The following is a 15911-nucleotide window of genomic DNA, read 5'->3' as shown; positions in this document are numbered from 1 at the left end:
CCAATCATGTAGCAATGGGCCGATTTGAGTGATGCTGTTTCATTGAGCCATAAAGGGAAATTCAATACATACAGCTCAGTTACAACTGCAAACACTTCATCACAATTGTTCCTGATTAAATGCAACCAACAGGTGATATAGTTTCTACAAAACTGAATAAAAAGAAAAGATGAAATTAGCAAATAGCAGTTTGTTTTGGGTTTGTTTGTTTGTTTGTTTTGGGGTTTTTTTTTGGGGGGGGGGGGTTACAGAATGGCAGAGTTATGATGAAGATGTGAGGTGATGTACAGTTGCTGCTGGTGATCTATTAATTGGAGCAAGGTGAGGCTGTTCAGATTGCCAAAAACTATGTGTAAGCTCTACAATCACAACAGAGTTTCATAATACTTTGTGTGCATATCAAAATCTCAATGTGGACTTGTCTAAATTATCAAAGATTGTAAAGAAATGCAAAGAGCATAACAGGTAGTGGCAGACTGCTAGTTTAAAATTGTTTTCAAAGTGATGCTAAAACATTGTGATTGTTACCTTGTCAGTTATTTAAAGCATGATGCACTGATAATATAACATCAACTTCATTAGACCTCTACAATGACAGCTGGACATTAAATGAGTTGACCCTTGACGTATTCAGAAAGAGAACAATCAAGGTTTTAAGAGGCATTTAGATTTGAAGTTCCAATGTTCCCTGCCAGCGTCCTACGTCAGTGGACTGTACCATACAACGAGGAGACGGAGCAATACCAGGAGGTAACCCATAGGCATCATTAGCTTACTTTATTAAGGATGATTTAAAGTTAGATGCACACTAACCAAAAACAGTGAAGCTGATCTTAATTCTGGGTTTGTGACAGACAGTCAGGGAGAGATGGGCTTGCATGCATCAAGCTGAGTCTGACTGAGATATGTAGAGAGAGAGCTCAACTCAGCAAGAGCAAGAGAACAAGGCCTCCTCTGACAGCACAGGAATCTATATGCAACTCTGCACTTCACTGCTCACTCCTGCATGATGCATAAACTGAATCATCCCTTTCACTCCCTACACAGATGTGATAGTGTGCTCTGGCTATGGACACCACTCTCGCGTCTCTGTCTCTGAACTCCTCTTAAATCTTTTGAGAGGTTTTTTTCTCAATGCCCTTCCGGCATCATAACAGCCTTATCAATTTGATGTAGTAATTGCATACATCAATTTTGCTCCACAGATTATAACACAAGACACATGTTTAGTTTTAATAGAGGGAGGGATAATTAACTCTGCAGATCTTCAGCCAAGTCAAAACTGTTTATCTGTCTTCAGCTATAATAGAAAAATAACACATTACAGTATAATGATTATATATGCAGTCAGAGTCTCAGTTAACAGAAACAGGTTCAACTCAATTAGATGTAAATGTATTAATTATCTCACTAATAGAAAATTTGTCAGCAGCACTGTTATAACAAAGAACACAATTTTTTAAACTGAAATGCAGTTTATTCCCTTTGAAATGTTTGCTTGCCTACTTGCTTGCTTGCTTTTGATTGATTGATTCATTCATTCATTGATTCATTAATTACATTAGTCTGATAGCTGTTCCAATGCATTGTTGCATAAATGCCAATCTAATACTAGAGTATATTTAGAAGTGTAAAAGGCTGGGCTTGCACTAGGAGGTAGTATGACTAAGCCACTGTGGCTCAGTGTAAAAGAATTGAGTAAGCCACAAAAAGCCACATTCTGTGTCCAAGTCATCGGCTTGCTACAATAGCAAGTAAAACTTACAAGTAAACATTGAGTAATACCAAGAATCAAATTTATTAAAATCAAAGTGTCTAAGTCAAAATTGAAATGTCTTGTAGTCCAAGTAAAACTTCAAAGTAAACATTGAGTAATATTTTGAATGACTGTATCTTCACATAGTGAATGCAAGTTTTCAATTTTTGGGGGGTGTAAAACCCCCCACAGGGAGGTTCGGGGGGGTGGGGTACGGGAAATTTATTAGAAAATGGGGTTGTTTTCCTGCATTCTGGTGCATTCTGAGGGCAAAATCTTCTGTTCAGTTTACCTACAAAAATACACTTAAGTCAATAGTTCAAGCTGAACTATCTTTATTTTTATCGTACTTTATGCAGGTATAAATGTGAGATTCAACAATTGAAAATTTGCATTCACTATATGAAAATACAGTCATACAAAATATTACTCAATGTGTACTTGTAAGTTTTACTTGGACTAGAATACATTTTAACTTTGACTTAGACAACACCATTGGTATGCCATAGTTTAGTTTTGTTTGTTTTTTAAATTCAATAATACGATTTTTCATTTCAATTTAAAAAGGCATGAAAAATAGCAAGCAAGGTGAATACACATTGTCTGTCACCACTCCTACTCACTCTCAGCATTCACCATTTGTTGTTCAATTAGAATTTTAATGCAAAATCTACTATAAAACACTCTATTCTCATTTTCTTTCAATCAATTGTCCTTGCCTTGTCTTACACCAATTTGCGGGTTTAGCTTGTAAAAAAAGAATCCTGTTTTTTTTAGTGCTGTCAGGCAATTTAAAAAAAAGAATAATTAATTACAGGATTTGTAATTAATTAATGTAATTAATCACATTTTAATCTCATACTTGCTAAAGGCCCCAAATAAAGAATTTGAATTCTAGGACATTACAAAATTGTAGTGCATGACTAACCAAAAGAATGCACCAAGAAGAGAAGATTTGAAATCCACATTTTTATTGGTTAAGTGTGCTTTATAAATGAAATTCAAAAGAAAAAGACCAAGCACATCAGCAAACCAATTAGGCCAGATGCATTACTCAATAATCCAATACGAATACAATTCAATAAAATAAATAAAATTCAGAAGTGAAATAAAGCTGAGTCTCAAATAGGTACATAAGCAGACTCTCAATCAAAATGAATACTAAAGCTGACTCAATACAGCAATTCAAAATGAATAGTATAGCATGCCTCTAAATAAGGCAACTAAATAGCAAGATGCAAACAGGCTTTTCCTTTAAAAGGGTAAGCTAACATTCAACTCTGTGTCCTTGACATGTTTTGCATTTAAATGATATGTTAGGCTGGAGCTGCTTTGGTGACATGAAAATTCTCTTTTACAAAAGGTACAAATAATAATAATAATAATAATAATAATAATAATAATAATAATAATGGATTAGATTTATATAACGCTTTTCTGGACACTCAAAGACACTTTACATCGGATCCATTACTCATTCACTCCTCATTCATACTTGGTGATGGTAACTACGTGTGTAGTCACAGCTGCTCTGGGGCAAACTGACGGAGTCGTCTAGAGCGCAGATGGGCAGCGCAGAATCACTGCACTTTTGTTGATAGTCCCATCTTTGTTCTTTTTATAAATAAATTTTCCGCCCAAAGGTCCGAGTGGGCTTGCCTCGCTCTCCTGTGTCGCGTCCATCTCTGTTGTCAGTCACCCTGCTTTTGACTGGTGGCGCAGGTAGGAAGTGACGTGCCACTGCAGGCTACGGGTCACTCAATGGGCCAAATTTAAAATGCTCGCGCATTTACTTGCGACTCACGATTAATTGCGTTAAATTTTATAGCGCGTAATTTGAAGCATAATTAATTAATCTAATTAACGCGTTAAAGTGACAACCCTAGTTTTTTGGTTTTTTTGGGCACCCAGCGGGTGCCCAATATTGGGCGAGAGGCGGTCATGACCCAAGTGCATATTTAATGATCGGAAAAAGCAGCATGCTATTGTTTTCTTATTTTACCACTCGGGGATTTTCGCGAGTCCAAAAAACTTGCAAGTTTTAGACTTTTTTTCCTAAAAATAAGAATGCCACTGTGGCTACACAAGCTAAAAACCTTGTAGCCATATGGAATTTACTTTGCCTATGGCAAAGTGGCGAATGGCTAGCGCAAGCCCAGAAAGGCACACAGTTACATAATGCATAAGCATTTACCCAGCAGGCCATTGTTCAACTGAGTCATACAAATAGTGTTGGTGGGGGTGAAATTAAATAAAAGAAATGATTAATAAAGATTTGCGAATAAAGTTCTGATAAATAGGTCAACATGAAACTGAAACGTTAGACTGAAAAAATAACATCAACCCATAATGCAAAGTGAAATTTGCAACGTAAACTGACAATGTCATAAACTGCCATGAGCATGTCATATTGTTGAATTAAACCTTTGTATATTATACTGCCCATACAGTCAAATGTGTTCATACTTCCCTGTAAGTAAAGAAAGAAGAATTCAGGTTTACACAATAGGGAGATTCCCAGCACTGTTTATGAGCAATTTACAGCAATAAAGCTCCTGGTATCCAGAAAACTGTCATTATGTATCAGTGACTGATACATAATAAAACTGGTAATATAATAGTGCTTACGTATATAGGTAAAACAGGTGGCACCACCATTAACGTTTGCCATCTGAGTGAAGTACTGCCAAGGCTGCCTAGATTCCACACACAGTCTGTTGACTGGAAAAGTGTTGACTGAAAAATATGACCTCTTGGCACGCCTGTCATCTCCAGAAGCCACCTGTGGACACACATGGAAATACTTGCCACCTACACCACAACCTTGGGACAAGCCAGGTCACGTGCTTCCATATGTTGCTTCAACCTGTGATCAGCACTTCCCCTCACATACCCTTGATACCTCCTCACCCCCAAAGGATTCACAGATGTGTGAAGAACCAGATGCAAGATGTTCAGGCCATCACCTATCGGGGGAGGATTTAATGGCTGAACAAGCCTGCACATATGGACCGGTGGGCTGAGTCACCTAGTGAGGTGTGTAGGAGTACAGTCATCACAGTTCTGCACCAGTCCTACTGCCTCTTGAGTTATTTCATAGCCGATTATCCAGACATATAAATACCCATTTGTAAGTAAGATAATGAAGCACTTCCATCAAAAAGCTTGAGCAACAGGCCACAGGGGTTACATGAAAATCAAAATCACATGAATCCAAAGGTAATCTCTCATTAAAGATGTGGCAGCTTTGTTACCCAACAACTTACAAAGGCAGAACAGCAGCAAACTAGCACAGTCAAATGTGCAACAACCTTTGCACCTGGCATTTATCTCTGTCTAAAAAGTGATATATGTTTTAGGTTATACATCTTCGTGTGATTGACCCCTGAGAAAGTTCAAAGCTAACAATAAACTGCACAACATGTGTGTAAGATCAATTTGGTCTGGGCAGATGGAGCTGCAGTCAACGTTGGCAGTTGACTGCTTTGGGTTTGTTTCTACATTGCATAAGATTGTGGCGAATGGGGACTATCTTATGTCATCTGATCACATAGTCCTGTGATCGTAGGCTTTCACTCATTTGTTTATTTGCCCAATTTAAAGGGGGCACAAAATGATCCGAATAATTAAAGGAATGGGGTGAGCATTACCTTTGGTATATTGGAAATTTCACAATATTAGATGGTATGCATGGAGGCAAGAGACTCTTGAAATATTGAGGATATTCCAATCAGAGGCTAATGACAAGAAGTATTCATAGCAACCTAAAACATGTCTAAAATATGATGAACACTAAGCAACATCCTCAGGTGCTTCTTTGAGAACCATTTTCTTGGTACTATCTTGAAAACAGGTATCACATACCAGCTAAACACTTGTTAGCATTGAGCGTTGGGTGATTCAGACATTAACGTCATAAGATGCAAAGGTCTTTGTTACATTTAGCCAGCGGGTGTCACACTAACAAGTACAGCCAATAACAACTTTGGAAAGACTTGCACAAACTTAGTGTAGTGATGGATTCATTATTAGCAGGTGCAATCCAGTCCAGTTCCCCAGTCAGTAGAAATTCATAGCTCTGTGTTTCTGATTAAGTGTGTGTGGAGGCCACAAAAAATATCCCCTTCCCTGCATGACCCATTTCAAGTCCAATCCCCAGACCTAACTAAGTAATTAATGGCTCATTCATCCCTGAGTGAACCATACAGCAGTTAATTATGACCATATGCTTTTCTAAAGACTTTTAATTGCCTAATTAAAATCTTATTAAACTACTGAACAGAGATAAGGGACATTTTGAACTTAAGGTTCAGTGTTAAAATTCATCAAGCTTGCTTCTCCTTTGGGATTTGTGACACATGGTCAGAGGTTAGGAATTTTATCTCAAGCACAGACTTCTAAAAACATCGGAGTATTTGAAGCTATCAGGCACTAAGTATATATTGATAGATTATGGTTAATATATGGCTGTGAAAGTGGATGAACATATTTCATCACCTCTATCTTTGAAACCTTTACAAGTGCCTAAATCAACCCGGTTTCAGAAGTAAAAATATTTTAAATGATATTCCATTTCATTCTTTTTCCCCTCTGTGTAAATTTCCATAGCAGATGTAGAGCCAGCAGAACCAGCTGGCTGATGAAATGTAAAGTAGCAGAGCAAGGCCCGTTATCACTATCAAGGCCAGAGTGGGTGAAAGAGAACAGCAGGAGGTTTCACAAAAAGACAGAAAAGGGCATTGATAGTCAGGAAAGTCAAGGGCAAAAGACAAAAAATGAAAGGGTGAGGCACCTTTTCCTCCCTGAAGTTGATAACAAGATTTACAGTCATGCCATCAAAGGCAAACATATTCACTGGCAGTAGAATGAAGATGGAAATCACCTGACATTAACTGAACTTACCAGAGAGTGAGGGTCATTTACTTGCCTTGGCTTTGTGTCATTTTACTCCTGGTATTTAAGCCCAAGTCACAAACATCAGACAATGCAATGTGGATCAAACACATTTACAAGAAATGAGCAGAATCCTCCTTTTTCTCTTACTCCAAATCTCCACTCTTCTGTTCTCAACAATTCAAAGTAAACTGATCCGTTGTACAGAAGCAGACAATCCGGCTCAACTTGCTGAAAGGGCCTTTTTTTTTTCTCTAGACTGTTTTAATGTTGTCACTCTTTACTTAAGGAAAAGAGCAACAACATCAAATGAATAGAACCTAGAACTAAACTACGTTATATTCTATATATGCAGGAGAGTCACTGCAGGTTGGAGCAGATGCTTGCACCATATTGTTTCTTCTGTTGTTCAGAAATATCTGTTACAAACATTATTTATAAAAGGAAAAACAAAATGTCTTTTAAGTCTGAAAGTTCCAATTTTCCAGTTGCACTCAATCTAAGTTTGTTTTAGAATGCACTTTCTCTGATTCCCTTCCAACCACATGTGAAAGAAATTCTGAGGGTTGATAAATCTGCAAATTTATGCAGGTCGAATCTTTTACACCCACAGCAGCTGGGAGAAAAATAAAATCACCTCCATGAGGTCAACAGTGTTTCTCAGCACTCAACACAGTAAAGCTCATTAACAAGCCTAAAAGCATGAAATGTAATCTCTGTCGTTTTAGGCCTAAACAAGTCCAAACAATAACAAAATATAGAGTTGAATGATGTCAAAGTTGCGTGGGTTAATGGGAGCTGTTCTCTTATTAAATATACACTTTTTCTGTTGAACATATATGGAAAAATATGTCTACAAGTCAGTTGAGGAAAACAGAGTGGCTAGCTGTAGCTTTCTGACCTCGATAGCAACCAGACGTGGGAAAGATATGCCCGTCAGCCAACGTGTGGCCAAATCACAACAAACACCATTACCTACAATAAAATGTGATATTACTGTAATGTGTTTGACGACTACACAAACCAGTACACAAAAAGTACACAACCAATCAAAATATTAAGTGCAGGTCTCATAATTTTTTTAGACGTTTTGATTTTGAAACATTTAATGCTTTTCAGAATTCAAATCTTGTGTATTTGAGCTACCCCTGTGGACTCACCACCCGCAAGGCAGATCGATGGGGTCGGGTGCGCTGCCATATGGGTGTCAGTGGGTCACGATGGACCAGACCCGGGTGGCGGAAGCTGGCTATGGGGACGTGGAATGTCACCTCACTGGCGGGGAAGGAGCCGGAGCTTGTGTTGGAGGTGGCGCGTTACCAGTTGGATCTGGTGGGGCTTACCTCCACACATAGCCTCGGTTCTGGATCCAAACTTCTGGACATTGCTTTACTCCGAATTGCATCAGGTGTGAGGCGCAGGGTGGGTGTGGGGATACTCACAAGCCCCCGGCTGAGCACCGCTGTGTTGGAGTTTACCCCAGTGGATGAGAGGGTTGCCTCCCTGCACCTTAAGGCTGTGGGAGGGAAAACTCTGACTGTGTGTATGCACCAAATATCAGCTCAGAGTATTCGGCCTTCTTGAGGTCCCTAAATGGGGTCCTTGAAGGGATCCCTGCAGGGGACTCCATTGTTCTCCTGGGGGACTTCAATGCACACATTGGCAATGATGGACACACTTGGAGGTGCGTGATTGGAAGGAATGGCCTCCCTGATCTAAACCTGAGCGGTGTTATGTTGTTGGACTTCTGTGCTAGTCACTGATTGTTCATAACTAACACCATGTTTGAACACAAGGATGCTCATTAGTGTACCTGGTACCAGTCTGAGGTCAATGATGGATCTTGTGATCGTATCATCTGACCTTCGACCGTGTGTTTTGGACACTCGGGTGAAGAGAGGGGCAGAGCTGTCAACTGATCACCACCTGGTGGTGAGTTGGGTCCGTTGGCGGAGGAAACCTTTGGATAGACCTAGTAAGCCAAACGAGTAGTGCGGGTGAACTGGGAAAGTCTGGAGGAGGACTCTGTCCGCGAGGCCTTCAATTCACACCTCCGAAGGAGCTTCTCGTACATCCCTGTGGAGACTGGGGGCATCGAACCTGAATGGTCGATGTTCAAAGCTTCCATTGCTGAAGCTGCAGCTGAGAGCTGTGGTCTCAAGGTTTTGGGTGCCTCAAGGGGCGATAACCCTCGAACACCATGGTGGACCCCGGTGGTCAGGGAAGACTGAAGAAGGAGGCCTTCAGGGGCATTTTGTCCCTGGGGACTCCTGAAGCAGTTGCAGGGTACTGACAGGCCAAAATGACTGCAGCCTCGGCTGTGATGGACACCTCATGGGACCTCATGAGGAGGTTATCCGTCGGTTGAAGGAACATTTTGAGGAACTCCTCAATCCAACTACCCAAACTGACCCGTCCTCTGTTGCAGAGGCCCAGCTGTAGGATGATGGAGGATTCGAGTCGATCTCTCTCGGCGAAGTCACCAAGGTAGTTAGCTTCACGGTGGCAAAACCCCGTGTATTGACAGAAATGCTGAAGGCTCTGGGTGTTGAGGGGCTGTCATGGATGACACGCCTCTTTAACATTGCATGGAAGTCTGGGACAGTGCCGAAAGAGTGGCAGACGGGGGTGGTGGTTCCTCTTTTTAAAAAGGGGGACCAGAGGGTGTGTGCGAATTACAGGACAGGATATTGAGGCGTAGTCGTGGTGAGGAGGGGTTACAGTATGGTGGTCTGAGGATTGCATCGCCGCTTTTTGCAGATGATACGGTCTTGTTTGCGTCATTGGCCTGTGACCTGCAGTGCTCACTGGTCCGGTTTGCAGCCAAGTGTGAAGCGGCAGGGATGAGGATCAGCACCTCCAAATCTGAGGCCATGGTCTTCAGCAGGAAACCGGTGGAAAGCCTTCTCCGAATGGGGAATGAGGTCCTTCCACAAGTGAAGGAGTTTAAGAATCTTGGGGTCCTGTTCACGAGTCAGGGAACAATGAAGTGGGAGATTGGATGGAGAATTGGGGCAACAGGAGAGGTATTGCAGTCGCTTTACCGCACTGTTGTCACAAAGAAGGAGCTAAGCCGAGAGGCAAAGCTCTCCATCTACCATTCAATCTTTGTTCCTACCCTCACCTATGGTCATGAGCGATGGGTCATGACCGACAGAACGAGATCGCGGATACAAACGGCGGAAATGGGCTTTCTCAGGCGGATAGCTGGTGTCTCCCTTAGAGATAGGTGAGAAACACTGCTGTTCGCGAGGGGCTCAGAGGAGAGTCGCTGCTCCTTCAAGTGGATAGGAGTCAGCTGAGGTGTTTTGGGCATCTGGTGTGGATGCCTCCGGGGCGCCTCCGTAGGGAGGTGTTTCTGGCACATCCAGCTGGGAGGAGACCTCGGGGCACCCAGGACCAGGTGGAGGGATTATATCTCAACACTGGCCTGGGAACGCCTTGGGATCCCCCAGTCAGGGCTGGTGGATGTGGCCGGGGAAAGGGAGGTTTGGGGCTCCTTGCTGAAGCTGCTGCCCCCGCGACCCGATTCCGGATAAGCGTTGTAAGAGGGATGGATGGATGGATGGATGGATGGATGGATGGATGGATGGATGGATTCGAGCTGTAATTTTACAATCGAGGTTATATTTCTGGGGCATTCATATTTAAGAGTTCTGAAAACTGAACTAGATTTGACAATATAGTATAAATTATTTTGGTCATTGTTCTTTTTTAAGGGGATAAACACTTCTAGAATGGGAAACAAGTTGCCAACTTCATCCTGTCCTTAAATGACTAATAATGAGGTTACACTTCATTTGAATAGTCTGATCCTTTTTAATCATCAGATATCAACATTGGTATTCTAACCCCAGTAAAGGCTCTAACCCATTCAAAGTTACACACCATGTACTGATCATGCAATATATAGAATGGGTATCCTGTGACCATTATCATTTTAACAAGGGTTTTAGTGTCATCTGCAAAGCACCACAGCCACAGCAATGCAGCCAGTGGGGACCATTTTATGAAATTATTAAAAAGCACTTTTTGAGGAACTAATGTGTATTTTCATGAGGGGTCCTGGCATCTGGGAGGTGAGGAGCATCAGAGCCATGGCATGTCAGAGGTCAGAGCAGTTGGAACGCTACCTCCTGATTCAAAATGCCTTAACTTGTTTTTCATGTAACTCTTTGTGAAGTGAAATACTGACCATGATAAAGCAGGTGGTGATAACACAGCAGCTACCCGAGAGGCTTAATCTCATCTGTTCTTGTTTACCTTCAGTAACTTGATATGCTTTGACCGATAAGTGTACGATACACAGCTTCTATATGCTGAGGCAGTTGTTTACATCACAGTTAATAACTATTTAAAGATTATTTTTATTATGTAATTAAAATACACTTAAATTAGGTCTAAAATACACAATACTTTTCTTTAGCAGGACTTCTACAATAATTTTGATTGATTAGCAGAAACCAATTTCCAATAAATCTGTGAGCGAGGATCTAACTATAATAACAATAATAATAATAATAATAATAATAATAATAATTAATGAAAAATTAGTGACTGCTGGGGATGAAGCTCAGTGGTAGAGTGCATGCTTCGCATGTATGAGACCCCAGGTCCAATCCCCAGAATCTGCAACCCTACAGAGGCACAAGCCGGTGTCAACTGTAGGCCATTCCCAGGCTCAGATAAATGTAAAGGGTTGGGGTAGGAAGAGCATCCAGCATAAAAAACTCTGCCAAACAGATATGAGTATTCATCTAAAATGGAAAAGGATGCCACGCTTTGGTGACCCCAAATGGGACAAATTGAAAAAAAGTTGGTTAATTAATAGTAACCAAAAAAATGAATATTTTCCTGAAAAAGCAAGTGGGATACATTATGCAATATTATTACAACCAATTTCTTTCTATCTGCAACGGTTATGAAGATATTTGGCGGACTAACAGATGGACGGACGGATGGACGAACACTGATGTATTCAGTATTATTTGGCACCCATTCATATTCATAAACCATTCACCAACAAGTTACTGAAATATTTAACCTTTTTTATTTTCATTAGGATCCATGAAAGGCTGTGAACAAAGTGCTGCAGCTGGTCTCCCTTGATGTCCACACGAAGAAGCTGCACGCATTCCAGTAGCTTAGCGGCTGAGACAGAAGCTCAGGCTATAGGCCACTGGGTAAAGCGCTGGACCCATCCACCACTGTGTGAGAACGATAAAAGGCTCAGAGTGTCCACTTCTACACACACTCATCAACGACACAAACCACAGTCTGCCTTAAACACAGCTTAGGGTTTCAGGGGTGTTTGAAGCACATCGTAACCAGCTTAAGTCTTGATGCTCGAGGTTTCGTGGACCACGGTGTTGCATCATTATTATGCTTCTTTGATAAATAATAAATGAGCTAAACATGTTTATTTAATCATAAAATACTTTCATCTTTTCCTGCGCAATACAAACTTATATATTAAGAGGGATTGTGCAATTCTAAATTGTAATTACCTAGCATTCTATCAAATCTAAGTCTGCTCTGATAATAAAACTTGTAATGTTCCAATAAGATATGTTGGGCAGCAGAAGACTATGAGGGGTGATGTACAGTATATGAAGCTGATTCACTTTAGTATAACATAAAACTGCTTAAACCTTTGAAGCGAATTTTGCAATAGGAACAAATGAAGCACAACAACTGAACAACAGTAGTAGTTATTCAAGAAAAATATTCAGCACAACAATATATGTTTCTAGAGCATAAACACAAGCACCAATCAATGGCAGGATACAGAATAAGGTGTTAATCCAAGCACACACTCCATTTGTCAGGCATATTTGACGCTGTGAAGGTTACAGGCTACGCTGAGCTCTTAGATTCTGAGAATATTATAGAAGAGAACACGAACCAGTAAAACTTTTTGACTACAAGTGTAATTGCTAGGACCCCTTCTCCCAGGATTACCAAGAAAAATGAGCTATTGGATTGTCCATAAAGATATTCCCCATGCAATTTTCCATTCAGAGATGGATATGCTAACTTCACATTAATCTGAAGTGAGCCATAAAATAAACACATATTATGAAAGTGTGAGTATTTGTAGTACAGGATTTAGGAAATAAAGACATTTTAAGCTTTATTTTGGATCAAAGACGTTTTGAGCACTGTGGGGATTACATAACTAACTATAATATCTCAGCTGAGGAGGCTGCGATGAACATTAATATCCGGGCCAGTCATGAGCACAAGCTTCTCATCCATGATATATGCTATGTACTGTTAACAGAAATAGTAATAAAATGAATAGGACTGAAAATGAAATGGATGCAGTGAACAATGTGTACATTATCTTGAGGATAGGTGATGATTTATGGGAGAAAGAATTAATATTTGAAAGGTACTCTTTCAGTAATTTGAAAAGTTATCCCGGTATTGTCAGGTGAATGCAACAGAAGTTTTGATGAAAATGAAATGACCAACTGTCTGATCCTCTGGTATTAGAGTGCAGTTAGTGAGATACAGCATATACAACGTCATACTGAGGACATAAGTAGACAATTAGCTTTTAAATGCCTGTGGTTGTTCCAGATCAACTGATTCACATCTCTAGTAACCACCATTAGCAATCCTCCTAAATCTTAAAATCAAGCAAAAGTCAAGTCCTCCTTATTTGACCTCCTTATTGTACAGACAGACCCCACATTGACATATCTTTGTGGGAGCAGCCTCACCCCTTTATGCTGAGTCTGAGAGTGGGGCTGCCCCACACATGCTGTGACCTCACTGAGTTAAGATCAATAGTGAGCTGCACATTCCTCACTCCACATTTTGAGGAGTCACTTAGGCCCTGGTATCCCAGTCATTCACACCATCTCACGAATCTTTTAACACACTGATATTTGGGGTAAATTCCAATCATTGACATGCAACATCCTAGACAACCAGGTTTGACCCCTGGGGGTAGCGTATGGTAAACCATACGAGGGAGATGAACTCATGTCACTCAAGAGTCTCACCCCTATGGGTCACTCTATTGCTCATCAGGCTGTATTTGCCAGGCTAGCCTTGTTACTTTAGATTTCATTTAACATAGTTCCTTTTTGCCTGTGCCCTCCTCCCATGTTCTCTTTCAGCCACACTGTACACAGGCTGAGCAGGAGAATTATGGGGCCCACATTGATCCTAAGGCTGAGATGATTTAATGGCTGAGTGCCTGTTCTATTTAACCAGACAAGCATAATAAGTGGATTAACAGCCTATCAGATGACAGGGTTCAGTGTGCTTGGCTGCAGGTATACGGGCAGATATCCTTTCTCACATGATTTGTTAATCAGTTTGCAGATGCTATAAATTAGTTCATTCTAGCAAGGTAAAATCAAAACAGCTTAGACTAACAACTGAAAGAAGTATCACAATTATTCTACTTTTAAATTGACTTCATATTTTCCAACTTTACAAGTTAAGAAACAAAATAATGCTGGTCAACACTTGAAGCTTATGTACTTCTCAGATGCAATCAGAATCCTGACATGTCTGTACAACACATAGACCCCCACAGTAGGGTGCATGTAGGTGGGTGCTGATGTCATGGAGAGATTTGGGTAAAATGAGCCGTTACTGGAGAACGTGATCAGAGCATGTGAAACGCCTTCCACCATGACCTGCTTTCACAACATATACGTAAGGTCTGGTAACAATACATGCAGTGGGTACATTATGATTTTTTCAGTTAGTAATGAACCATCTTTTTCTTACTTTCATTTGCAGTTTAGTTTCATACATGTCAGTATAAATAAAGCGAAAAACATTCATGTCATGTTACTAAATATCCCCAAGTATCTCAATTCCAAAAAGCCCATAAGGCTGCAGTGTGGCTCATGTCACAGCAAGTGGTTAATCATTTTATTTCATAAATTAAAATTTAAGATCAGTGATTTGACATACCGTACAAACCGAGACAGAAGAAGAGTCTGCAGCCAGGAGACCATATGTCAGTCAGGACTTGTTCGCTGTCAGTAGGGACAGACCAGATAACGCATTCCGTGTCGTTGGAAACCCGTCACCTGAACCAGTCACCAATTGATCACAGCAGAAGTCAAATTGAATTTGAAAAAAACCCAAACACTGACAGCGTTAGTTCCTGTGAGCTGAAACTACACCTGTATTCTGAGCAGCTTCATCTCCTCCAGATGTCTCGAGACCTCCATCAACTCTCAGCCAGCGCATCTATAACTGTCTCCTCGACTGCCCGGACTTTGGTGGCTAAGTGCCAGAAGGAAAGAGGAGATGCGGGGGGGAATCTGAGCCCTTCAGCCACGCATGCGGCACGGAACTTGCAGAAAGAGGCCATAAGATGCTTGCTGTGTCTTAATATATCACATCTTCAATACGATCTGATGAATTATTCATTTGCTGCTATCTACTGTGCCTCTCACCTAAAACATCTGCCCTGCCAGCCTGTCTGCCAGGTCTGGCTTACACTGTGTCCTGCCACAGGAAGCTTTTAGTCTACTCCTGTCCTGTGGCCTCCGTTACATTTAACAGCCTTCCTCTATCTCCAGTTCAATCTGTTGGACTGAAGGCAAAATACATGGAGCAAAACAGATTATGTTACCATATCAAAGATCAGCAAGTGAAACAATTTTTTTTCTATAACTGTGCAATTCTCTGGGTAGTCAATGATGGACCGTGCTTGACACAAAGCAGCTTGTATAGAGTGTGTTGTCCATCTGAAGGCAAACATGTTTTAGCAGTTAGAAATGGCAAAACTCAGAGACTGTAAGACATGTATGCTATCATACAGAGAAGAGATGAAGAAGGAAAATGCCAAACACTTGGATAACTAAAGTCAGACTTGGCCTGCATTGCCATAAAAGTCATATATAAATATTCCTGCTCTGGGCTCCATCAACGAATGGGATACAAAGCACAAAACACGAAGCAGAGGGAGTTACGTTGTATACTTTGAGAAAATTAAAAATGAGAAGTGAGTTCCCAAAGGATAAAAGATGCACACTCAACTGCCCTTGCACTTTTTATGGATCTGGCAAAACATGAAATGACTCAATGCGGGCATCGCTCCACCTCCCTGAGATCCCGTCTGCTCATTTCCCATAAAAACATCTCAGCAAGGATGTCTGCCCCCTCCCAACCAGTGCCACTTGTGACTTACATTACAGAATAACTTTGTTAGTCACTCAGCAGACTGAAAATTGTTTCAATCTCAACTGTCTCTTCAACCTACGTCTTCATAAAGAATGGTGCT

At 40.9% G+C, this 15911-nt stretch overlaps 1 protein-coding gene across 1 annotated transcript in view; it reads right to left on the bottom strand.

Moving 5' to 3' along the window:
* sema4ba (sema domain, immunoglobulin domain (Ig), transmembrane domain (TM) and short cytoplasmic domain, (semaphorin) 4Ba) overlaps positions 1–15911 on the bottom strand; it is a 44332-nt gene that overhangs the window by 23959 nt on the left and 4462 nt on the right. The window lies entirely within an intron of this gene.

Source organism: Antennarius striatus, chromosome 4 (genome assembly GCF_040054535.1).
Source record: "Antennarius striatus isolate MH-2024 chromosome 4, ASM4005453v1, whole genome shotgun sequence".
Lineage (NCBI taxonomy): Eukaryota > Metazoa > Chordata > Actinopteri > Lophiiformes > Antennariidae > Antennarius > Antennarius striatus.
This window is presented reverse-complemented; position numbering and strand designations above follow the sequence as displayed.